The 24,964-nt window shown below is 50.1% G+C and overlaps 1 protein-coding gene and 1 long non-coding RNA gene across 3 annotated transcripts in view; one reads left to right on the top strand and one right to left on the bottom strand.

Moving 5' to 3' along the window:
* Sdk2 (sidekick cell adhesion molecule 2) overlaps positions 1-24,964 on the top strand; it is a 277,455-nt gene that overhangs the window by 79,212 nt on the left and 173,279 nt on the right. The window lies entirely within an intron of this gene.
* LOC107978828 lies at positions 17,432-24,860 on the bottom strand. Its single transcript, XR_003487141.2, has 3 exons — positions 24,620-24,860; positions 20,325-20,511; positions 17,432-18,302 (listed from the first exon to the last, which is right to left on the bottom strand). It is a non-coding gene; the product is annotated as an uncharacterized LOC107978828 (long non-coding RNA).

Here is a 24,964-nt window from a genome sequence, read left to right as displayed (position 1 = left end):
ATAAAAGTCATTCTGATTCTAAAGGTAAATTCGTACCAGATGACAAACCTGTCAGACCAGAAGGGACGTCTGGGTAGTAGATGCTTCCTTCCACAGGCCATTGAAGGCCTAGAGACTCAGAATCGGGAAGCCAAGTCCCCTGCAGACATGGAAGAGCTAGGCTGCAGCCCCGGGGCAGGCTTGAGATGGTAACAGGCTTCCTCCATTAAATTCAGACAGAGATATGGCCTTGTCAGTGACCAGGAGGGGGCCCCTTCCTTACTCTGAGATAAACCATCATTGCCTTGCTCTCGATGCCTAACCTGCCTCAGGGAGCCACCTGACCTGTGGTTCCTACAGCTTTAAGCATGTCCCATGCCATGAAGTAGCAGCTGGCTCAGGTGCCATATCAGAGCAAAAGTACCCATTAAGCCACCACTAGCTGCCAGGCCCACAGTGTCCCAGGAGCAGTGTTCACAGATATGTCAGCCTAATGAATTAATTGATTCTTTTCTATACAGCTGCCTGAAAGGGTCTGGGGGTAGTCCAGGAGCCTCCTTTACTACAAATTCCCAGGGGCTGTTTTTCTACCCTAGACTCCCTCTTTGGAGGTGGGGGTCTGAGTCCACCTTGTTCCTAGGCTATATACCCCACATCCCATCTACCCCTGAACTCAGCCTGCTGCCCCACCCAGTCCACCGAGGCAGAGAAGGAATGTGCCTAGCTAGTCCCTATATACACCTCCCAATTAGACGTCCCTCTCCGTCTCTCTAGTGGTACCGAGAAAGCTGTATCTCTAGATGGGAGCAATGGGGATCCCTGGAATCTGGGGAGCAGTGTTCAAGGCTGAAAAAGGACTCCGTTCCTCCCAAAGACAGGGGGAGGTCTTTCCCCAGGATTCCCTGTGATATGGACAGGTGAACTGAGCCCAGAACCAGACACCACCTGTAAATGGGGTGGGTTCCTTGAGGCAGATTTGGGCTTCAGCAGGCCACCCCTCCACCCCATCCCAGAGCAGCTGGTGGCTGGACTGTGAAGCCTGGTGGGACCTTCCATTAATCGGCTTTAATCAGATTGGGGGAACCATCTGGAAATGGCAGCACTGTCCCCAAGTGTGACACTCCTAATCAGGCTTCTGGGGCCTCAGGCAGTGGAGTGGGGGCAGGGCTCCTGTGTTTCTGGTCCCCTCTCCAGCCTCAGGCAGGGCAGGGTTAGCTTGGTGTCTGCTGTGTTCTTCCCTCTCCTCCTGGGCCCCACTCAGGCACTTCTCTCTTAGCTCTAGCATCCTCCCATGTCCACTGTCTCTCAGATAGTTCTGGCATGCCTACATTAAGTAATGGGAAAGGGTCCCCAGCCTGCTGTCCAGACCGAGCTGGCGACAACATGGGGTGGGTGAAGGGGAGACAACAAGCTGGCAGCTTGGGGATGGAAACAGGATGAAGGGAGTCCCATGGGGTGAGCTCCCCTCATCTCATCTTGGGCCATGATAGCCAGGCAAAAGCCCAAGAGGCAAGAAGCTCTGACAGGATGGTATGAACTTGAGAGACCTTTCTCTGAGGAGACAGGAGGGAAGGAACAGAAGTCTCGGGGGTCTAGGCTCTGTGATTCACTGTGTGATGAAGGACAAAGGACCTGCTGCCCTAGCCCGGGTGATTGACAGGCCCTGGCGTGGGGGTTGCAGAGCTGACTCCAACCCTGCCTGCTGTCTGTACTGCTTGGAAGTCTCACGGGAGCCACCTCTCCTCCTTGAGGCTCCGTTTCCTACCTGATAAGTGAAGGGGTTAGGTTAAAAACTAGCTGAGGTGGGGTGAAGCATACTGGCTAGAATGACAGACATGAGACTGCTGTCTCTTTATCTGTCTGTCATCTATCATCTGTCTACCCATCATTCTATCATCTATCTGTGTGTCTATCACACCTATCATCGGTCTATCTGTCCGTCTGTCTGTCTGTCTGTCCTCTTCTCTCCCTTCTTCTTTCCATCCAACCAACTAGCCAGCCAATAAACAAGGCACCTGCTACAGTCAGATCTGGCTGCGGACTCTGACAATGGCGGTGATCTCAGACCCAGGAAAGTGTCACCCTCAGACAGCACAGAGCTTGGTGGGGAGAGAAATATAAAAACAGTAAGAAAGGCAATGGAGAGGCCCTGAAGAAGGGAGCCTGGGAGAACACACACGAGAGGCCAGCCAGCCTGCTGGGATCAAGGACGGCTTCCTGGAGGAAGTAATGGGAGCTACAGCCTGGAGGCTGAGCACTAGGCACACCGGCCCGAGTGCTATGAATTTCCATGAGTCAAATAGAAGCGGAGGCTCTTGGCAAGCACTGGTGTCTTTGGTGCGTGACTCATCGTAGTGGCCCTTTGTCTCTAAGTGTCCTGAGCCAGTGACTCTTCCTTCTATCCCTCAGATAGCCACACTCACCTCTCCCTCCTCATTTCCCTCTCCACTCACCTCCTAGACCGTGCTGCAGAGTGGTTTGCCCCTAAGTGCACCTGTGTCCCCTGATGTCCCTGGGCTTCTAGTTTCTAATTTCTGTACCCACTCCCCTCTTCTGGGCCGCACTTGCTGAGCAGCTGCCTCTCCCCCTGTGTCCTGGGTTCTTAAAGGGCAGGCCTGGCAGTAGTTGAAAGCCAGTGAGGTTAGACAATAGAAAAAGGGAGGATGTGGCCTGATTGTCCCCACATCTGCCCGGTGCAGGGGGCACGCCATGCCTGTGTCCTGGTGAGCTTCTCCAGCCCTGTGGACTGTGATAATCCTATGGTGTGGGTTTGGGGAACCTGATCTTTCCCTCCTGAGAGTGGCGTTTTCTTTTTTGTTTTTGAGACTTCTGTGCCTAATTTTCTATTTGATATGTTGTGTTCCTGATGACAGCCACTAACTCAAATAAGCACCAGGCCCCTTGAGTCCCAAGGCTAGCGAAGAAGGGTGCAGAGGCCCTGGCAGAGGCCCTAGCCCTATAGCTCCTACCAGCCTGGGGCCCCTCCATAATGCCTTCAGGGCCCCTCCATGGTAAGGTTTTAGTTTTCCTTTTCAGGAGAGGGCTCTTCTCTTGGGGCACCATAGCCTGTCCTGTCACCACCAGTTCCCACAGTCTAGCTTGGAGGCCCCTCCTCCTGAGGCTGTCTCTCATTCCTGTTAAGCTACTTCATAGCCCCTTCACCCTGGTAGGTGCCCAGGAAGAGATCACACTGGCTATCCAGCGAAGTACAGACATCACTCCTCACACCACTGTGTATCGACTGACTGTTCTGTCCCTGGACAATAGCCCTTGTTGCTACCAGGCATGCCTGGTCTAAGCTTCATTCTCTGAGCCATGCCAGTTCAAGGAACTTGTACCCAAAGGCCTAGAAGCAGACCTTGCATGGCACAGGTCATGTGCCCTGTGGAGCCCAGCTCATTTCTCTCTCTGTGATCCTGGGCACTTCAGATGTTTCCTGAGGCTCAGGATCCCTAAATACAGCCTTTCCATTGTGTGACAGTCCACAGTTTGCAATGCATATACCCCACAGATGCGGCTGTTTCACCCTTGTCCCAACACCACACACTAAGAAAAGTGTAACTGTCACATTAACAGCAGACCGAGGCTCAGGATGGGGGGGGGGCTGCCCCAAGGGTCTGCAGGCAAGCATAGGCCAAAAGCAGCACCCCAGGCTTCCTTTTACCATGCCTGAACCCATGAGCTAGGACCTCACACTGACATCTATGCTGCTAGCTCCCTGGGGAATAACTCCTTCAGAAACAAACTGCTTTTCATTCAATGCCCTCTCCCTCTGGCCCCTCCGTGTGGCTCCTCCCTCCTTTCTATGGCTGCATGCTGGGTGAACTCATTTTCATATGAAACCAGACAAAAGCAGAACAAATTAGGAAAGTGAAAAAAGCCCCCAGTATATGCTGAGCCAGCAGGCTGGGGGAGCTCTGGCCTGGGAGCATCTGGGGTATGGACAACAGATGGCGGCCCACCTCAGTGTCCTCACCTGTGAAATGGGCATATCCCAGCCTCACCCTTGAAATAGAAGGGATGGGGCCAAGAGGGACAGGAATGGAGCACTGAGCAGCTTGCACCCTCACCGACTGTCAGTCCTGGCCTCTGGCCTTCATGTGTCAGCCTGGGGATCACCAGTGCCTCTGTATTCACTTGCCAGCAGGGAGAGCCAGGCTCTGGCACCGTTCCATCTTTTAGAAGGACACTGAGCACTTGTCATGCAGCCCAATCCCCACACCACAGCCCCACTCCCTTCAAATCCTAGGGACTGAACCCTCCCCTCTCATCAATGCCCCAGCTTGAGTAAGGAGGGGACCCTCACAGGAAAGCTGGGCAGCAGCTGCAGGAGGCTCACAGGGCATCTGCCAACAGCCCTTTGGCAGTTGCTGGACCGAGACCGCATGAGTGTAGTGAGTGGAAGCAGAGCAGGGTGCCGGGGGAGGCCGAGCATGTGCCAGTGGCCACAGCTTGGCATCTTCCATCCAGTCTGTACTGGAGGAGATACTGGACGACCTAGCATTTCTCCCCATTTAAGGAGTAGACCATAGCCCAAGGAGACACAGGAAAGGACTTTAAATGGGGCCTATGTCTGGGACTCTGTTGCTAGCAGATGGGCATGGTGTTTTGAAAGAAATATCCCTCATAGGCTCAGACATTTCAACACTCAGTCCCCAGTTGGTGGCCCTGTTTGGAGGGGTTCTAAGGAGGTGCAGCCTCCATAGAGGAAGTGTGTCACCGGGGACCAGCTTTTAGAATTTATAGCCCTATTCACGTCCGGTTCATTTTCTGCTTCATGCTTGTGATGAAAGATGTGATCTCTGAGCATCTTGCTCTTGCCAAAAATGCCTGCTGCCTGCATGCCTCTGGCCCATCATGATGGAGTCTTATCCCTCTGGAACCTTAAGCCAAGATAAACTCTCTCTCCCTGAAGTTGCCATTAGTCATGGTGGTTTTACCACAGCAACAGAAATGTAACTAACACAGAGAGTGACCTCAAGTTTGACTTTCCTACCCCCCTCACACACACACACTTACAGTTTCCTTACTTATCAGCTGGTTGTTATAGCAAATGTCATACATCACCCAGGGTTCTACTGAGAACATCACATAGGTGAGCCTTGATGTCCCTGAATTCAAAGTGCTTCCCATGTTAAAGCATGAGGGATTAAATTCAGATGCAAAGAAGGTGTGTGTGTGTGTGTGTGTGTGTGTGTGAAATGTCACTTCCTGCTGGTCTTTAAATGTAAAACCAAACAAAGCAAAGCTGGAGAGATGGCTCAGTGAGTGGGAACACTTATTGCTCTTGCAGATGACCTGGATTTAGTTCCCAGCGTGTACATGGTGACTATTTGACTCAAAATGGTGACTCAAAAGGCCCCTTGTGGCCTTTACTGGAACTGCACACATGTGATGCACATACATACATGCAGGCAAAACACTCCTGCACATAAACTACAGTAAATGAATTAATTTTAAAAGATTTAAACCCAACCCCAGTAGAGAGCTACTCCACCAAACATTTTACTAGAACACTAAAAACAAGAAACCCTAAGAAACAGAGTCAAGCTGTGGGGACTCATCACTGCCAAATGTAACGTGCTACCCTGGGAGTGATCCTGGAGTAGATACTGGGGAAAAACTCAAAGGCTGAATGGAATGTGTGTTGTCATTAATAAGATTGCACCAGCATTGGTTCATTCCCCTTAGCAAAGGTACCTGTTGATCTAAGGCATTCCCAAGGAGGGAAACCGCATAGCCCATACACAGGAACTCTGTGACTATTTTCACAACTTTTCTTACAATGAAAACTTAATCAAAATCTGTTCCTACTATCAAGCATTGCCTTCCATCTGGGCACATCAAAGTTGCTGTCTTCGATTTTCTGTCTTGTGCTTAACTGTTTGACACAGAAGTGGTCTATCCATTACAGAAATGACATAAGGGAAAGGTGACTTATTTGGCTTCATTGTTTCACCTGGCTTTAGTCCATCACGGCGGGAAAGTCATGACAGTGTTTGTGGCAACAGGAGTGCATGGCAGAGGCTCTCCATATCAAGGTGGGCCAGGCACTACATTCTTCAAAAGTCCACTTGTAGTATTCTACTTTGGCTAGCCAGACCCCAACCCTTGAAGGTTCCACAAACTACCCAAAAAGCACCACCATCTGGGGATTGGGCATTCAAAACATGAACCTATCAGGGAGTGTTTCACATTCAAATCATTATAGATCTCCCTTATCCTTGCTTGCATACATACATACAAGTGGAGTCTGTGATCTCCACTTGATTCCCCAAGTATGTGCTGAGGCTGTCTGGCGGGAAGAAGGGAGGGAAACCCAGGAGTCAGCAGCAGAGACCCTGACCCCACAACGCACTACTGGGTCTCACAGTTGCTCACAGAGGGGTCTGTCTACTCAAGCAGACTTCTCTCTGAGCCTCACCTTTGTGGGAGGGAGGCAAATCAAGAAAACAAACTGCAGGGCAGAGACCCTGCCTGTTGTAGAGGCTCATTAAACAGAGGCCATGTTTTCCATTCCATGTATGCAGACATGGAGCCATGTCTGCAGAGCCCTGGTTCTTCCCACAGGCAGGGCTCCTGAAAAGCTATGACCAAGTATGCAGGTGGCCACGGCAGCTCAGACCCAAAGCCAAAGGAATAGCCTAGAAACTTCTTCTGGATCCCACTTTCACCACAATCCAACTACTGCCATCTGCCCTAGTTTCCTTCCAGCTATCTTCCCTCTTTTGATGGGAAATTCACTGACTTATCTGTTCCTCTGATTCTCAGCTATATGCCCACTTGCCTGTGGAATGCTCTGCTCTAGGCCACAGAAAATGGTCATGATGTAGAGGGAGTGTATGGCTTTCGTAGCGCATATGCCATGTGGAAGAGTCAATATACTGATGGGAACAAAGGCAGCCAGGGAAGAACGGATAGGACTAGAGCATTGAGAAAGAGTGTGTAGGGAACAGGATAAGAACTGCTGGGGCTGAGTCTCCCAAGGGGGTACCCTGAGGAGGTGACACTTAACCTGAGTTAGCAGAGCTGTCCAGGTGGAGCGGAGGCTACCTGTGTGCCTCAGAAGAGTGGAGCATGGTGATTGAGCTGAGCCTACTGCAAAGAAGGCCCAGCTTTTCTTGAGGGTTGGTGGGGTAGGTAGAAAAATGGTTTTGCTTTTCCTTTATTATGATGAAACATAGATGAGCTAAAACATACTGCGTTATCCATCTGCATTTGTGTGGATCTGTGGTGGTGAGTGTATCACAGTCCATGTAAACAACACCCCCATCTGTCTCCAATCCACTGTCGCCATGCCAAACTGAAGATGTCTCCACTGAACACGCACCTGTCATCCCTCTCTCCACTGTCCCCCTCACCCCCATTTTTCCTCTGGCTCTGTGGATTTGACCACTCCGGGGACTGCATGTTAGTGAAGTGATAGAATATTTGCCCTTCTGTTATTGGCTTAGCTTAATGAACTCAAAGCTCAGGAACAGTGTAGCCCGTGTCAGCATTTTCTTCCTCTTCAAGGTTGAATAAGATTCCATTGTGTGTATATACCACATTAGTTTATCCATTCATCCCTCGGTGGGTAGTTGGGTTGCTTCCAATATGAACAATGGTGTGCTGGTATCTCTTAGAAACCCTGCCTTCAATTCTACTTGATCATACCCAGCCGTGAGATTGCGAGATCACATAGTACCAGAGAGGATGTGTAGAGCGTAGAAATGAACTGGGCTTGTTTGCTTTATTAAAATGCAAACAGGCTTGGTGGTAGGAGGGGTGCATGCCTGTGATCCCAGCACTTGGGAGGCTGAGGCTGGAAATTTCAAATTCAATGCCAACCTGGGCTATATAGACAGACCCTGTCTTACACAAACATACAAGATGCTCCCTCGTGGACTAGTGCTTAGGATTCAGTGCTCCCAAACAAACTAGAAGTTTAAGATGCCCACCTAATTGCTGAGGAACAATTGACAGACAGTTTGGAGACAAAGGCTGCAGGTGGGAAACATGACCCAGATGAGAAGTAGCAATGGGTCCAGGGAAGTGGGTAGATTCTGGACTATGCCTTGGTAGACATGACCACAGGTCATGCTAACTAGCTGTCTGTGGAGCTGGCAGAGTCAGGACCAAAGAGGACTCCTGGGTTTGGGACTGAGCAGGCCTGGGGCTAGATGGTGGCATGCCCTCCTCCCTCCATGGCAAGCTGTGGGAGCTTTAGGATTGGGGTTTCCTGGAGAAAGTGGGTCAGGGTGAAATGTGCTCTGACCATATTATTAGTTTCCCAGAGCTGCAGTAACAAAGTGCCACCAGCTGGGTGGCTTAAAACACCAGGAATTTATTGTCTCCCAGCACTCAAGGCCAGAAGTCTGAACTTGAGTCAGCAGGGCCAGGCTCACTCCCTCTGTGACTCTGGGTAGAATCCTTTAGTGCTGGGACCCATCGGTGGGCAGTAGCAAGCAGTGCCGTTCTGGGCTTCTCCAGGCTACCAGCTGCAATGCCCTGGCCTCAGGCTCTGGGTTCCCACACGGTCTCCCTGTACATCTCCGTCAGTATCTCCCTTCCCCATCTTGTTAGGGCCTCACCATGCTGAACTAGGGCATGAACTAGGGCCCACCTTCATAATCCCAACTTGATATCTGTCACTCACTCTTTCCTAGTAAATCCATTCTTGGATACTTGAGAGGGGTGGCTTGTTTATGCACATAGGTTGTGTGGCCTATTAGGCCAGCAAACATGACCCAAGTGAGAGGTGACAATGGGGCTAGGGAAGTGAGTGGATTCTGGCATACCTCTTCTGTGACCACAGGACTTGCCTAAGTCACAAGCTTCATGTCCCCTCCCATGCTGTGCCCCCCCATCTGTGCTTGGCAGAGCCCAGGTGACATGCATGTTTAACCCCCTGCCTACTGTTGGCCTGGCCGCTGGTCCCCATGTCCCTCTCTGACATAAGCTGTCTCCATCAAGAACAAAACAGCAGTCTCTCACTTGCCTGTTCACAGTTGTTTTTCCTCTTGAAGGAGCCTGTACAATGAGTGATGGCCAAACAGATGTCAAGTGACAGGGAAGCGTCCCCAGTGCATCTCCTTAGCTCCTCTGGGGAACTCAGGGGACAGAGCAGGCATAACCTGAATCTTCTCCTGTTTGCAAATGGGGGCTCCAGAGGACTGAAGACATGGAGGCTGCCTGCCCCCCCCACCTGCCCTGTCTCAGCCCTTCTCCTGAGGTCACCTGTCCTGTCTTCTTGGGAGTTCTCTATATTCAAGGTGTCAGTCCTATATTATAACGGCCATGGATCAGAAACTAAGGAACCCACAGATTTCACTAGTATCAGGTTGGGAGCGGGGGACAATCAGAGCCCCAGTTTGTAGTTCTGCTGGGATCCTAACCAGACCTCCCTCTAGGAAGTGAGGAACCCAATAGCCTGAGGTCCTCTTGAGAGGAAACTGTAGTGGGTGTCAAATAAATGTTCCTTCCTGTTCTCTTCTCCTAATGTGGCAATGTGGAGCTTTTGACGAGATCAGATGTCCTTCACTGGACCACAGTGTGACTTGGGCTTGGTCAGTCCCTACTTAACACTGTTTACTAGGGGCCCAGAAGGCCCCCTGTATCCATCCCTCTAAATGGCATCCATGTATATAAACTTGTTTTTGGACTTCCTACTGAAAATGTACTTGAACTTGCTAAATCCAGCTCCACATAGTGAACTTGTAGCAAAAGACCCTCATTGATCCTCTCAAAAGAAAGCAAAGACAAGGGGCGAGCTGACAAATATTAGACACTAGTGTCTGCAACACAGACCTAGGGACAGACGGGCTAGTCTACTGACTTTTAGCACTGTGACCTAAGGAAATTGCCCAGCCTTCTGTGCCTCAATCCCCCACCTTAAAAGGGGGGTGGGCAAAATCATGACAATAGTCTGGACCCAAGTGTAAATATTTCTTGAGCACATCCCACCAGACACAGATATCCCAAGTCCCTGTCTACTAGAAACTGGCCAGGAGACCCTAGGACGAGTCACTGTCCATGCTCTGCAGAACGGGAAGAAACGTGCTCACCCTAAAGGGGTAGGTGAGTCCCGTGGGCCACAAGGTCCCAGCACTCCAGGCCAAATGCATCAGGCTTCTGCCTGCTGCAGCCTCCACCACCACCCCCCCCGCCCCACAAGAGCTCCTGGGCTTCTGTCCACTGCCTGGCGGGCGGGACGGCCCCCCCTCCCTCCCACCCCACAGCTGCCTTCTCCATTAGCAGCCCCAGCGCCCCGTGAAAGGCGCCCTGTGAGCCTGGCCGGGTCAATAGGTCCCACTTTGGGAGATAAAAGCGTGGGGGTGGGGAACGGAGTGGGAATGGAAATCGGGTGGGCAGGCGCCGGGGCAGAGTGGGGAGAGTGAGAGAAATTGAGTTCCGAGAGGCCCAAAAGCAAAATTGACAGATTGGAAATCTGCTTTGATGGCCTCTCCGCTTATCCCCCTCGTTAACAGACGTGTCCGTTTGGCAGGGGTGAGGGAGGCAGGGCAGGAGGCTGGCCCGGTTTCAACTTTGATTTCTCGGAGCTTACGATACATCTCTCTTTGCATAAAAAGGGATTAATATTTGTGCCTAAGTATTAACCGAGAACCCAGGCATGAGCTTGCAGACACACACACACACACACACACACACACACACACACACACACACACACACACACACACACACACACACCATTATCGTGAGCTGCCAACTGGAACCAGCATAGTTGGAGACCCATCCTCACGGTCTCCAAAGCCCCACACCCCAGGTTTTACTCGTGCCTCCCCGCAGCTGGCTAGAGGAGGGCTTCACTGGTCCGTTATGTAAATAAAGAGCAGGGACCAAGATGTTGATCCCATTATGAGAGGATTAGTTACTCAGAAGGTCTGGAGATTAGACTATCAGCCAGGAGGGGGAGGTGGGGCACCCGGGGAGGGGGGAGGGGCTGCAGTTGCCCACATCATCTTGCACCCTATTTAAAAGAGGCGCTGCTGGTCATCTATGTCACCTCCCCGCAGGGTGATATGGCAGAAGCTAGCTGTCCACCATCAATGTTTCTTTCTCTTCCTAGCCCCTGGGTAGGCGGAGCAGGAACCTCAGCATACCTCGGTGAAGGATAGCAGCATGTTCCCTCGTGTCTGGGTCCTCCTCAACCCATCCTGGCGTGCAGTTCTCTATATCCCCACTGCCTGTTTCAGATGGGTCCTACCTCCAGGCTAGCAGTTCTAAAAGTTTGGCCCCTAGACCAGGGACAGCAGAGTCACCCAGAAGCTTGCTACAAACGGTGGTTCCTGGAGATGGCATGCACTGTGCAACAGTTTTGTAGCACATTGTCTAGGGAGTCTGATGCTTTACCCAGGTGACAGGGCAAATGCAGCCCAGGCATGCTCCGGCCACAAACCCTGCAAGGCAGCACAGGGCAGGGCCTGAGGCTTGTGGGCCATGGACCATATAGGCAAAGTGCATAGAAATCATGTAACATGAGCACAGGGCTAGGCCAGGCATGGCAGGGAGGGAGAATTAGAAAGAATCCTCTGTGTGTGGCTTTAGCTGTTTCTGAAAGTCTGATTTATTATTACTATTGTATGCACACCCGAGTGCACACTTGCATGCATGTGTGTTTGTGTGTGTGCACACACAGGTATGGGTGTGCACATGTCATGGAATGCTTGAGAAGGTCAGAGGGCAACTTTTAGGAATTGGTTCTCTCCTTCTTTTAATTGTCAGTTTCCTAGGAAGAGTCTCAATAGGGACTGTCTACCTTGGCTTGTCCTGTGGGCGTGTCTGTGGAGGATTGACTTCAAGTTAGTTGATGGGAAAGGACCCCACCGGCCACTGTGGGCAGCACTATTCCCTAGCTCAGGAGTTCAGACTGTGCAGGGGTGGAGAAAGCCAGGTAAGAGCAAGCAATCAAGCATGCATGCATTTCTGTCTACTCTTGACTAGGTGTGATGTGATCAGCCGTCTCCAGCTCCTGCCATTGTGAGTTCCCCCAATTGATGGACTTTTACCTAGAACTGTGAGATAAAAATATTGTCTGCGTGTTTTATCTCAGAAAAATAAATGAAACTTGGATGCATGACTCAGGTCATCAGGCTCATGTGGCAAGCACTTTTACCTGCTGAGCTATCTTGCTGGCCCATCTGTAACCTTTATAGAGTATTTGTGTCACCAGTTGTCGGCTCTCCTCCTCCTCTCCTAAAAACAAGCCCACAAGGAGCAAGTACATCAGTCGGTGCTGCTTTGTGCTCCAGGGGCTCAACTGGCCTGACTCTGGGTCAGTCTGATTGGCCCCTGCCAGCACATCCATAAGTAGAGGGATGCTTGCTCCAAAGTCTTAGTTGAGTGACAACAGGTAGATGTGTTCTGAAGCCACTGCCTACCATGCAACTCTCTTCCCAATCTGTGTCCCTTGATGTCCCATTGACCAACTACAATGTGAGCAAAAGCAGCCAACCACAGTCTGCTGGAGTACAGGAGCTAGACATTGAGCAGGCCACTGTTGGCTGCAAGGACAGAGGAGGAAATGGCACACTTTCTCAAGAGGCCGCCAGACCACACAGTTTCCACCTATCATTCACTCAACAGACTCGTGGAATAACAAACTTTAAAGCTATCCTCTCATTGGCCCTGGTGGTGGCCATTGAGGTTAGTGTTTCCAGCCTCATTTCTCAGAGGAGCGCACAAGCTCAGAGAAGCAATACAGCAGATCCTAAGTTACTCAGCAAGTGAGTGGTGTAGGAGAAACTTCAGCCACCATGTGGTATGATTCCCATAATCCTACTCTTAAAGAAGATACAGAGGGGAAGTGCTCAGGACCCCTGAGGACAAGCCCAGGTAATGAATGCTCTTGGCTAAGATCACTGTAGACCCCTGGTCAGGGATACAAGTAGGAGAACGTAGTGACTTCCGTGATGTCACCGGGAAAGAAGCAAGGACAAAGCTCCACTCTTGCCCTTTCCATTATAAGTTGTTCCAGAGCCTCCCTGGAAAAGCCTGGCTGCTCTGGTAACTGCAATCCCCTCCACCTGGCTTCCTTCCACCCTGGCTGGCAGCCACTGGTCTCAGAGCATCCCACATAGGGGGAGCGCTAGGAGACTCAGGGGAGTCCAAGGAGCCAGTCCTGCTGCCCAAGGCCTGAATAGAAAGGAACTTTGAGTAACATTAGGCACTCTGCCGGAGATGAGAGGAAAGGAGGTCAGAGTTCGGGCCTTCTCCAATCCAGGCTGTCGTTCAAATGGATGGCATCCATCCAAGAGTCACTGAGATTTCTCCCCAGTCCAGTCACACATCCTCACCCAAGCCAGGGCCACCCCTCTGACTTTTTAAGGCCACAATCTGCAGCTTCTCCTCTGCTACCAACCTTTGCACTCCTCTTTTATGATGCCACTTTGTTCCTTCTCCATCCCATCTGCCTTTCCTCCCACACCCCCATCTCCAGACCACGCCAAAAGGCCTCATTAGCCCCACCCTCTTCAGGGAATGCTCTCCCCTAGGATCCTGAACCAAAGGATGCCGTGTTCTACCAAATGGTGGGCAGTTAGTTCTGCGCCTCACTCACTGCCCACCGCTACTCCCCTACTCCCCAGTCCACTCTGTGTGTCTACTCATGGACCCGTCTTCACCGATCCATTCATCTAGACGAACATGCATTTATTTATTCTAGATTGTATTGAGTTTTCACTGCATGTTCCGCACTGCCCTGTGCTGAGGAGCTGAATAAAAAGAGCCAGCAGCCCAAGCCTTCTGGAAGCGTATTGGGAGGAGGAGGAGGGAGGGGAGTGGGAGCAGCTGAATGGCGCCTTGGCTCCAAGCGGAGGTGCAGATGTTACCCCCGCATCACTGCGCTCTTCCTGCTGCCGTGTTGTGTTTGGAAAGTGATGAATTTCAGCACCAGCTAATTAGTCTCTAATTAGCAAGTGGAGTGTAAACAATCACAACAGATGGGGGAGAGAAGGCATTAGCAATAATGACCCTTCTTCGGGGGCACAGTCTCCAAGACGGGCACTTCCTTGACAGAACTGGAGCCGAAGCCAGAGGGCAACTTAAGAAGGCCTGCTGGTGACAGGCTTAGCCAGGGTGTAGGGTCTCAGGGAAGGTGCTGGTTCATGCCCTCATGGGATACAGGTTTGCCTGTGAGGGCAGGCCCCTTTCTAGGAAGAGTAACTATAGTCGGGAGTGTGGTCCGTGTTGCCACCCAGAGCACCTGTAGAAGCGGGGACTTTTTTCTTTTGCTTGAACTATTATTGTTACATATGTACATATAATCTCCTGAGTTTGCTGGTATAGGTATGTTTTCAAGGCTGACCACTTGGTATTGGATAACCAATTAGGGGGCTCAGTGTTGGGGAAGATTAATTTTGCTGTCATTAATTGCCTGTAGCTCTTCATCTAGGGTGGGACCTCGTGAGAGTTCCCCCATCTTTGTTGGCATGTCATCTGATGTCACCGTCCAGGTCTTCTTTAGTCTTATTAGCTGTATTGTTGGGATTGCATGGGTACAACTTTCCTGCCCTACATAGAAAATATAGTCTTTCAAAGGACATAGTGTAAGTGAATATAAGGACAGGCTGGAGTGGTGGTCTGGACTGCAGAGGTAGGCATGGCACCCCAGAGGGTGGCTTGTGTCCAAGGACCTGTAGGGGTGTCTGAGACCATTCCCCTACCGCTGAAGGTATAAACCTATGTTGATGAACCTGCCTACTAAGAGATATGCTTGCCTGCTCTAAGGTTGTCCCTCCAGGCTCGGCAACCTGTTCCTGAAGCCTGGCCAAGCCACCATGCCAATCAGCCCCAGGGGACTTGAGCATATCCTGGCTCCCAGCCTGCCTAAATCCTTGGCTACAGGATCAAGGATTCTGAGGAGTTGGGTCAGAATAGGTTTCTGGCACCTCTCCATTAATATGTACCTAATGAAAAGCATACTGATAAGATGCCCTTGATCTTCTAAGATAGACTGTTGTTTTGACTGCATCCTGCAGTCACCAGGCTTCCTTGGAGAACTGGAGGAGAGCAGTCAGCCTCCAGGGAGACAGCAGAGGGGACCAGAGGCTTGAAGCTGAGAAAAGAGAAAGGATTTGATGCCCAGTCTCACCCTTATTACATGACATGTATTATGTGTTATCTAGGCACATTACTGGAACATGGGAGAGTCATCCAGTGTTTCCCCTGTGACTTACTGAAGAAGCTGTGTCAGATCTCTTTGTCCGGGCCTTGCCTATGTCCCAGAATAGCAGCTAGAGTGAGATGTGCCTTCCTGCCTCTCTGCAAAATGGCAAATCCCAGCCTCAGGCTGTATCTCTAATGGGACAAGAAAGAGCTACCACCTAGTCCCTATCCCTATTTTCTGGAGAAATGTCCCCTTCACAGCTGCTATTACAGGCCTAATTAACAGGCTTGTTTGTATCATCTGCCTGGCAGTCGTGTTGGTAAGAAGGGCAATTTCACTGTCTGGCAACGGTACCGTGGCCCTGGCAACTTGTTAGCTAAATTGGTTGCATCCGCCCTGGCTCCTGAAGGAAGCCAGCAACTCTCTAAAGGACACTGCTCTCCTCTGCCTTTGTCCTTGCTGTCTGATTCGGGTCTGGGAGACAGCCAGCTGCCTGCCTTTGCAGCCTCCAGTTTGCAGAAGGAATTGGACTGTGCCCTTGGGCTGGGACCATGTGTGGAATAGCCAGTCAGCAGGCTTACAACAAGGGCTGATAGGTGGCAAGGACAAGGTGTGGTGGTTCGAATGGGCATGCCCCCCTACCCCGCCCGTGGACATTTGAATGTTTGGTCCCTGTTGGTTGGAACTGTTTGGGAAGGATTAGGAGGTGTGGCCTTGTGGGAGGAGGTGTGTCACTGGGACAGGCTTTGAGGTTTTAAGACTCATGCAATTCCCAGTATTCGTTCTCCCCCCACCTCTCTCTCTCTCTCTCTCTGCCTTGGGTTGTGGATCAAGATGAGTGCTCTCAGCTGTCCATTGGTTCTGCCATCCTGGATCCTAACCTCCTGGAACCAGAAGCCAAATCAAATGCTTTCTTTTGTAAGTTGCCTTGGTCATGGTGTTTTGTCACAGTGATGGAAAGTAACTGAGACACAAGCAAGTCCCCAGAGTGTACAGAAAGATGGGAATTGCCTTGCTCAAGTCCCATCCAGTGTTCCTCCATGTTGAGCACTGACATGTTGAGCCAGGTCACTCCTTGTGATGAGCCTGTCCTGGGCAGTGTAGGTTGCTCTGGCTCCCAGCCTGTGTGGGGCCAGAGACTCTGAGGAACTGGCTTGGAACACAGTTTCTGGGGCCTCCTCATTGACATATATCAAGTGAAGGCAATGCTGATAAGACGATGTCTTAGGCTTTGTCATGTCCTAAGGACTAGACGAGAGCAGTTAGCCTCCAGATCAACAGCCAGAGGATGAGAGGATGAACTTGGATCTGAAGGGGCTTCTGGGACCTCTATCCATCAAGACTATTAGTGTCCCCCTTCCCTAAGTTGTAACAACAGAAGACATCTCATATTGCCGGGGTCACCCCCAAAGGCAGTCTTTCTCATTGGGAGTCAGTAGAAGCAGAGGACAGTTACACGAGGACACCGTTATAATGGGGCATGGTGGAGGTGATAATGGGAGTGAAAGATGACCTAAACCTTATAGGGTTCGATGTCAGGTAGGTGTGTGGGAGCTTGGTAGACAAGAGCCCAGAAGGCTTGACAAGAATACAAGCTAAGGATAAGTCTGCATGGTTTGAGACGTGTATTGGTTACTTCTCCTGTTGCTGTAACAAAATATGTATATCAGCAACATAAGGAGGGAAGGGTGCATTTGGGATCACAGATTGAGTGAGGGTGGGGAAGACTTGGTGGCAGGAGCTTGAGGCAGCTGTCACATCACATCCATAGTCAGGAAGCAGAGAGAGTGAGTGCTAGCACCCAGCTCACTTTGTCCCTTTTCCCCTATTTATTCAGCCTGACTCACAAGGCATCATGGACCACTACTTAAAATGGGTCTTCATATTTCCATTAGCCTAATCTAGACAATCCCTTACAGAACTTTCCCCTGGATGGTTCTAGATTCTGTCAAGTTGACAATATTAACTGTCACGGTAGGAAACTATAAAATGTCAAAGAATCTATTTAACTGGTATTTACCCAATATTTGCCACACATGTGGTTAATGATAGAAAGGTCTATGGACTCTTTGCCAAGACAGAATATTTGACCTATAGGCCATGGTTCCTGTGCATGTGGAAGAAATTTGAACATGAAGCACATGGTTTACATATCCCTTTCATTTAAGTAGACCACTGAGCTAATGACAAGTGGCCAGAGGTCAGTGAGGGCCTGGAAAATGGATTCCAGAGTGGAGAAGAAAGAGGTGGGGCTGGGTAGCTTGCCGGCATCAGAAACACTTAGGGCGTAAACCCAACAGGACTAATTTCTTAGTTATTTTTTAAAAGTGTTTGTTAGCTACTGGCTGTGGGTTCCACGCTGTGTTAAATACCAGGGTTAGAGCAGCCATCACAACACGGCAGCTGGGCTCACACACAGCCTGGAGTGGGTGAGTGGTGGAGGTGAAAGAAAAGACACAAAAGCCACCACTGTGTCTGACCTGGGTAACATGGCCCACGGTGCCACTACCTGTACTAGAGAATTAGGGAGAACCATACAAGTTTGCAGGCTCTTGAATGTTGCTTTGGATGTTTTATATTTGTGAACATGATGGCCAACAAAATGTAGTTAACTCACTCAGGCAAGAAGTCAGGATTGAAGCTAGGGGAACTTCATCCGTCACTCGGTGGCTAAGACTAGAAATGCAAATGTTCTCACCTAGGGAAATGGTGGTCCCAAACAGAAAGCTGGAACCTGTGATGTCTCAGAGGTTGTGGGGGAAAGAAGAGTATGGAGGGAGGCAGCCAGGTGCAGGGGGCCTGAGGATGTGGTTAGGACCAAGCTAGATGGTGGTGATAGAAACCCAGGGTTAGCAAGAACATGGAGGGGGTGACTTCAGTAATCTCCCACGGGTTTGAGACAACCATGAAAAGCTAGTGGGGATTTCCAGGAGTAGGATTGATGACTCCCACCAGAAGTTACCACAAATGGTTTACTTCTTAAGGTAATACTGTGCATCTTAGTCTGTTTTCTGTTGCTCATATCACAATACCACAGACTGGGTAAGTTAGGAAGAAGAAAGGTTTATGCTGCCTCTCACAGCTTTGGGGTTCCAAGACAACGGGATGCACCTCCTGGTAAACTTCTTGGTGGCAGAGTCATAAGGTGCTGTGTGGTGTCTCCTGGCAAGACACCAGATGATGTGTGTGTGACTTCTGCTTTCTCTCCTTCTCCCTGTAAAGACAGCAGAATTCCATCATAGGGTCCTACCCTGATGGCTTTATCCAGCCCTAATTACCTCCTTCAGATTAAACCTTTAGACACTATGGTCAAGTAAGCTTCTACCTTTTAAGTTTACACAATAGGAGTTAGAACAAGAGTGAGCTTAAAGGGGAAAAACCATACTGAAGCCACAACATCATGCCATGACATGTTAAGACGATAATGGAGGGAAATTTTTTATCAAGATATATGGGAACAAGCCTGTGAGATGTGTGAAAGGCAGGCATGTGTGGTGCCATGAGACACAATTGCTGCCGTCCAACGAACAATAGAGGTACAACCTATGACCAGTCTGTCAAGATTTAAAAAGTCCCAATACCTGTATGTAGGAATGCTGGTATTCCATGTATCTTAAGGAGAAAAATACCACAAATGAGACATCAGAAATGAAACATGGAGCATAAATAAGCTTGCCCTTCTTGCCTCTTCAAGTTCAGGACAGCTTTATTTGCCCAGCCCCATGTCCATGTCAATCAACCCCTACTGGGCACTGCACAGGGAAAATGGGAATGGTCCAGGATTAAAGAGGTATCTCTCCCCACACTTTATATGAACTCTATTAGCTTTTTGTGGCTGCTGTTGCACAAATCATATGGCTTAAATAAAAGAGATGTATCATCTTACAACTCTGGATCACAGATGTCTGAAATCAAGAAGCCAAAAATGTTGTTGGTTTCTAGGGAGGTTTGGGGAGAGAACCTGTCCCAAACCACTCTCCTAGCTTCTAGTGTCTACTGTAGTCTTTACTCTACTTAAACTGTAAATATACCATTCCAATCTCTGCCTGTCTTCACATGCCTTTCTTCTCTTTGTGTCTCGCTTTAAACCCATGGTCTCCTTATAACGACCCTTGTCATTGTGCCAAAGGATCATCTTATTCCTATGTGACTTCATCTTAACTAAGTATACCTGCAAAGACTGTAGTTTTCCAGAAAGCCACATTCTAAGAGCCAGGTGAACAAGAGTTTTGATGAGCACCATTGAGTTGGTTCATTCAGGCCAGAGAACACAAAAAGATATGAGAGGCATGATCACCCATGCAGTAGCCAAAACCAGAGACATGGATGCTCTCACTTAGGAAAATGCCAAAACAGAAGGCTGGAACCCTCAATATTCCAGAGGCCAAGGAGGTAAAACATAGTAGGGAGGCAGCAAAGGAGGAAAGAAACCTAACTTACTGTGTTTATCACACACACACACACACACACACACACACACACACACACACACACACACACGCACACACACACCAGTTTCCTTGCCTGGCCTGTTTACCTTTATACGCTTTGTTCTAATGCCTCTAACCCAATTCCACATGAGAACATGAAGACACAGAGAGATTCAGTCATTGCCCAGAATCTCCCAGCTCACCATGCATCCCCTGTGCGTTCCAACCTGGTGTTCCCTCTACTACATCTCAGCTCCCTGAATCCTCACTACATATCATAGCCTGGTTCCCCGGTGCCTCCTCATAAGCACTTCTTGCTACAAGCTAGATTACCTCATCTCTCCCCTGAACTATCTTTCTTCTGGCTAGGGAGATATTTTCCACATACCACTGAAAAGAAAGCTAAATCCCCCAAAGTGGGTATTTACAGAAGGATCAGAACAGCCAAGATGGTCTAAGAAGACTCAAGAGGGAGAGAGATGGGAAGAATATGCAAGCCCCATGAAAGCTAGCAAGAAAAGTGTTGGGTGTTGGATAGAGACATGAAAGCAAGTGAGAATCCAAGATGGGGCTGTGGTTCCTTCCACATAGTTCATAGTTACTGAGGGCACATGTCATCTACAGGGATGGCCAGAGGGACTTTCGCTCACCCCAAACAGAAGTTCTGACCTTCAAGGGAAAAATGAATTATGTGCACATGAGGCACAGAGAGATGGGTCTATTGTCCCACCTGATAGTCCCATAGTGTAGAGAATAAACAGAGGAGTGGGAGAGCCATGGAGAAATGGGGATGGGGCCGTAACTACCTTCTTGAAAGAACATGAGGCAAGCTGCCTTCTTTGTTCACCTGGAGCTTGACATGGAGGCAGGTGTCCTTGGGACAGAAGTCTGAGCCTGGGACTTGGCCAGATCTGAATGTGAGTCCTCCTCTGCTGCTTACATCCACATGACCTTGGGCAGAGCCTCTCTGTCAATGCACTGCTGCCTCCCCATCTGTTAGAGAAGTGATAATGACCTTGAAGGATTGGCATGTGGGTTTTCACACATCTCAAGCTCCTGGGACCACCTGGCATCTTGCAAGTATGTGTTGCATGGTCAGTTTCACTACACCTGCAGGCTATCAGTAGAGCTGATCTGGCGTGGAGTAGGAATCCTATGAGACAGGAGATATGCTTAGGAGTTCCTAGTTCATCATTCTCCCTTTCTCTCTGGGGAAATTTCCAAGATACACAGTTCCAGTTTATCCTCAGCTATGCTAACTGATGGCACTGGAGTCCACACTCTAGCCATGTACCTGAATTTCCCACCTGGACATCTAACTGACCATGGCTGTCCCCAACTGGACCCAGCACCTTTTCCACAGCCCTGCTCTTACCCCAGTGTGTTCCTCTTAGTGCCCAGGGCTCTCATGTCCAGTGCTTCCCATTCCTGCCTTAGCTGAAATCTTAACTGTCCTATGAAGATCCGTACGACAAAGGCGTGGTCCCCGTCAAGACACTATTTGGTGGTGATGGTCATTGGGAACTTGTCTTTGAAGAGGACTGTGGGACCACAGTCTCATCCTTTTCCTTATTTACTCCCTGGTTGTAAAGTGAACATTTTCTACCCTGCCGCAAGATGCACTCTCCGAAGCCCTAAAGCAATGTGACTGACCATGGCCAGAAACTACCTGAACTGTGCTAAGTGAACCTTTTCTCTCATCAGTTGCCATCCCGGGTATTCTAGGGATGGAAAGCTGACTCACACGCGGTGGTTTGAAAGAAAATGGTCCCCAAAGGGAGTGGCGCTATTAGGGGGTGTGGCTTTGTTGGAGGAAGTGTGTCACTGTGGGGGTGGGCTTTGAGGTCTTTTTTTCTCAAGCTTCACTCAGTGTGACAGTCAGCCAACTTCCTGTTGCCTGTAAGATGCAACACTCTCAGCTCCAGCACCACTGCCATGCTTCCCTTCATTATGATAATGGACTGAACTTCTGAAACTGTAAGCAAGCCACCCTCAATGAAATGTTTTCTCTGTCAGAGTTGCAATGGTCATGGTGTCTCTTTACAGCAGTAGTAAACCCTAACTAAGACACATACACCTTCAGACAACCCTACCCTCTACTCTGAAACAGCTCCCAGGGACCACACTTCTTGCTACCTCCCTTCCCTCTCCCAGCTCCCTGAACCCACCAGACTCCATCCAAACTGACTGCTCTGCCCTCCCCTTCATTTTCCCAGAGAAAGCCAACTCCTGAAGAAAACGCAGTGCCACCTGGAAGGTCATTGTCTTTGTTACTTCTCTGTGGCTGTGATAAAACACCATGACCAAGGCAACTTGAGAAAGAGCGAGTTTGGGCTGACACTCAGTGCCAGAGGGTGAGGTTTTGTGAAGGAGAGGAGAAGGCAATGAAGGCAAATGGCTGGAGCAGCAGCTGAGGGCCCACATCTCAATCCACAAATGGGCAGAGTTTGCTAACTCAAAATGGTGCCAGTCTTCTGACTCAAAGAAGAGCCCTAGAGTTATATGTCTTCAGCAAGCCTGCATGCCCTGAGACTATAGTCACCAACTGGGAACCAAGTGTTCAAACATATGCACCCATGGGGAGCTGTTTTCATACAAACCACCCCCAGTCACCTCTGTCCCGGTCCCCCACTAGTCTCTCAGTGCCTGCCATGACGTCTTTTGGTTCATATCTTACTGAACTGCCGGGGTGTGGGTGGCTATGTAACTTCTTGCAGCCCTTGGGATAAAGCCTCAGACTCTGGATACAGCCTGTGAAGAAGGCTAGGACCAAAGCCTGTGCCTTTTCAGATCCCTGTTTCTTCTCCATTCAACACAGAACCAACGTGGAGCCTCTGATGGTTAGCTCTAATTGTCAACTTGACACAAGCTAGGATCACCTGGGAAGAGCATCTCAGCTCATTAGGGCCTGTGGGCATGACTGAGGGGGAGTGTCTTATTTAAGTTAATTGATGGAGGAAGACCCAGCCCACTGTGGGCAGCGCCATCCCCCAGACGGCAGGTCTTGAGCTGTGTGAAAGTGGAGAAATCAGGCACAGAAAGCAGGCAAACGTCCATGTGTATACTCATTCTCCCTCTGCTCTTACTGTGGATGTGATGTGACCAACTGCTTCAAACTCCTGCCATGACTTCCCTGCAATGAGGGGCCATAATCTGGAATTATAAGATGAAACAATCCCCCGCCCCAACTTGCTCGTTGTCAGGGTATTTCATCACAACAATGGAAACAAAATGACTGTTAGGCTCTTCCCATTTCTGGTCAGGAGTGAACGGGCCAGGTCATGTTCTTTCCCACCCTCCAACACTCTGAGTGGATCTTCCTCTGTATTGAACACAGCCTGCCACTTATTTACCTGGCTGTGACTTGGAATAAAAATGTCACTTTTGGGGGCTCTCTGCTATGCATCCCCATTGCCCTGTCATCCCCCGCCCTTTACTCTCATGCACTTTCTCCCTAGCAACCTCTGTCTAGAGCCTGGGTATCTGTAGACACAGCCCCATGAGCTCAAAGATGAAGCAGTTGATCCGCCCTGTCCCCAAGCAAAACTGTCCTTCCATAGACTTCCGCTTAATCAAGGAGCTGATGACTCATGGCTGCCTTGTCCGTTTCCTTTTGTGGAGCTTCCCTGGCTGTCCTGCTAGTCCTCAGTGGCCCATGCTGCCTTGTGTGCCTGTCACCTGATTTCTGTGTCTTCCACGAGCGTGCTCAGTGATGCTTCAGGGTCTTAGTCATCTCCTGCCAAATGAATCCTATCTCTGCAGGCAGCTGGCCATGGCCTCTGGGCAGGGGAGGTGCTCCATATTTTTGTGCTCCCAGGGCCTGGCCCTCAGCTGATCCACATACACTAAGCATGGAAGGTTGATGGAATAAGTTGTAATGCTGAGAGGCTTATGCTGAGAAGCCAAGGGTCCTTACCCCATCCTCACCCAAGGTCAGACAGGGGTACCTCATTCTCTTTTGCCTGGTCTGAGTGGGAGATGAAGGCCTTGGCAAGTGTGAGGATCTGGGTGAAAGATGGGGACCTGGGTGAAGGATGAGGACCTGGGTGAAGGATGGGGGCCTGGGGTGAAGGATGGGGGCCTGGGTGAAGGATGGGGGCCTGGGTGAAGGATGGGGACCTGGGGTGAAGGATGAGGACCTGGGTGAAGGATGAGGACCTGGGTGAAGGATGAGGACCTGGGTGAAGGATGGGGACCTGGGGTGAAGGATGAGGACCTGGGTGAAGGATGAGGACCTGGGTGAAGGATGGGGACCTGGGTGAAGGATGAGGACCTGGATGAAGGATGGGGGCCTGGGTGAAGGATGGGGACCTGGGGTGAAGGATGAGGACCTGGGTGAAGGATGAGGACCTGGGTGAAGGATGGGGACCTGGGTGAAGGATGAGGACCTGGATGAAGGATGGGGGCCTGGGTGAAGGATGGGGACCTGGGGTGAAGGATGAGGACCTGGGTGAAGGATGAGGACTTGGGTGAAGGATGAGGACCTGGGTGAAGGATGGGGACCTGGGTGAAGGATGGGGACCTGGTGAAGAGCTATCCAAACCATCCTCTGTGTATTCATGACACTTTCTGACTTAACATGGCTTCTCCATTACCCTTTGGATGATCTCCAAGCTCCTTAACACTGACTATAAGCCCTTTTATTCTCTGGGACATGACCTTCCCTAAGGACCCAGCCTACCTTCCTTCCTTCCTTCATTCCTTCATGCATTAATTCGTTCAAAACCAGGAACTGTGCTAGGAGATAGACCTGCATCTTCTAGAGTCTGGTACCTACATTCTATCCTCTTGCCCAGTGAATAAGTCAGCTTGATGGCAATAGATGATTTGACCAAGATCATATGGCATCCAACTGGAGAAACTAGCTGTTGGATTCAACTCCTCACACAAGGCCTGCTCTTCAAGTCAACAGGTCCTGGCTCCCACCCAGCTTACACCCTCCCACCCATCGTGCCAAAATACCTGAAGTTCCCAGAAGCCACTGTGTCTCTTACATGCCCTGACTTTTGTGCAAATTGGAACTTCTGTCAAGCCTTCCAGACCACCCCCCCAACCTAACACACCTCCCTCCCTTTAAAACATTTTTGAGGACCCTTCTTACCCAATAGCCTTTGCAGCACACAAGCTATGCCCCCTAGTCAAAGGCTTCGATCTCCAGAGTGTTGTCTCTCTGTCAAGTGATTCCTCCACCTGTGAGCTCTTGAGAGCTGGGGTTCGCTCCTTGCTTGCTGTGACAGCTCCTGGCACACAGTGGGCATTCAGAAAGCACTTGCTGAATGAGCAGTGTGAGCTGGGTGAGCAAGTAGACCCTTTGTAATGCATGCTGTCCATAATGGCTCATAGCTGAGAGCATTTATATCGAATGAGTGTCAAGGATACCAAAAAAAAAAAAAAAAAAAACAGGGGGGAAAGTTCATGAAGGCTTTGTGGGGAGGTGGGGATGAAG

The sequence above is a fragment of the Cricetulus griseus genome, chromosome 7 (assembly GCF_003668045.3).
Source record: "Cricetulus griseus strain 17A/GY chromosome 7, alternate assembly CriGri-PICRH-1.0, whole genome shotgun sequence".
Classification (NCBI taxonomy): Eukaryota; Metazoa; Chordata; class Mammalia; order Rodentia; family Cricetidae; genus Cricetulus; species Cricetulus griseus.
Note: the sequence above shows the minus strand (reverse complement) of the source record. Positions and strands in the feature narration are given on the sequence as shown.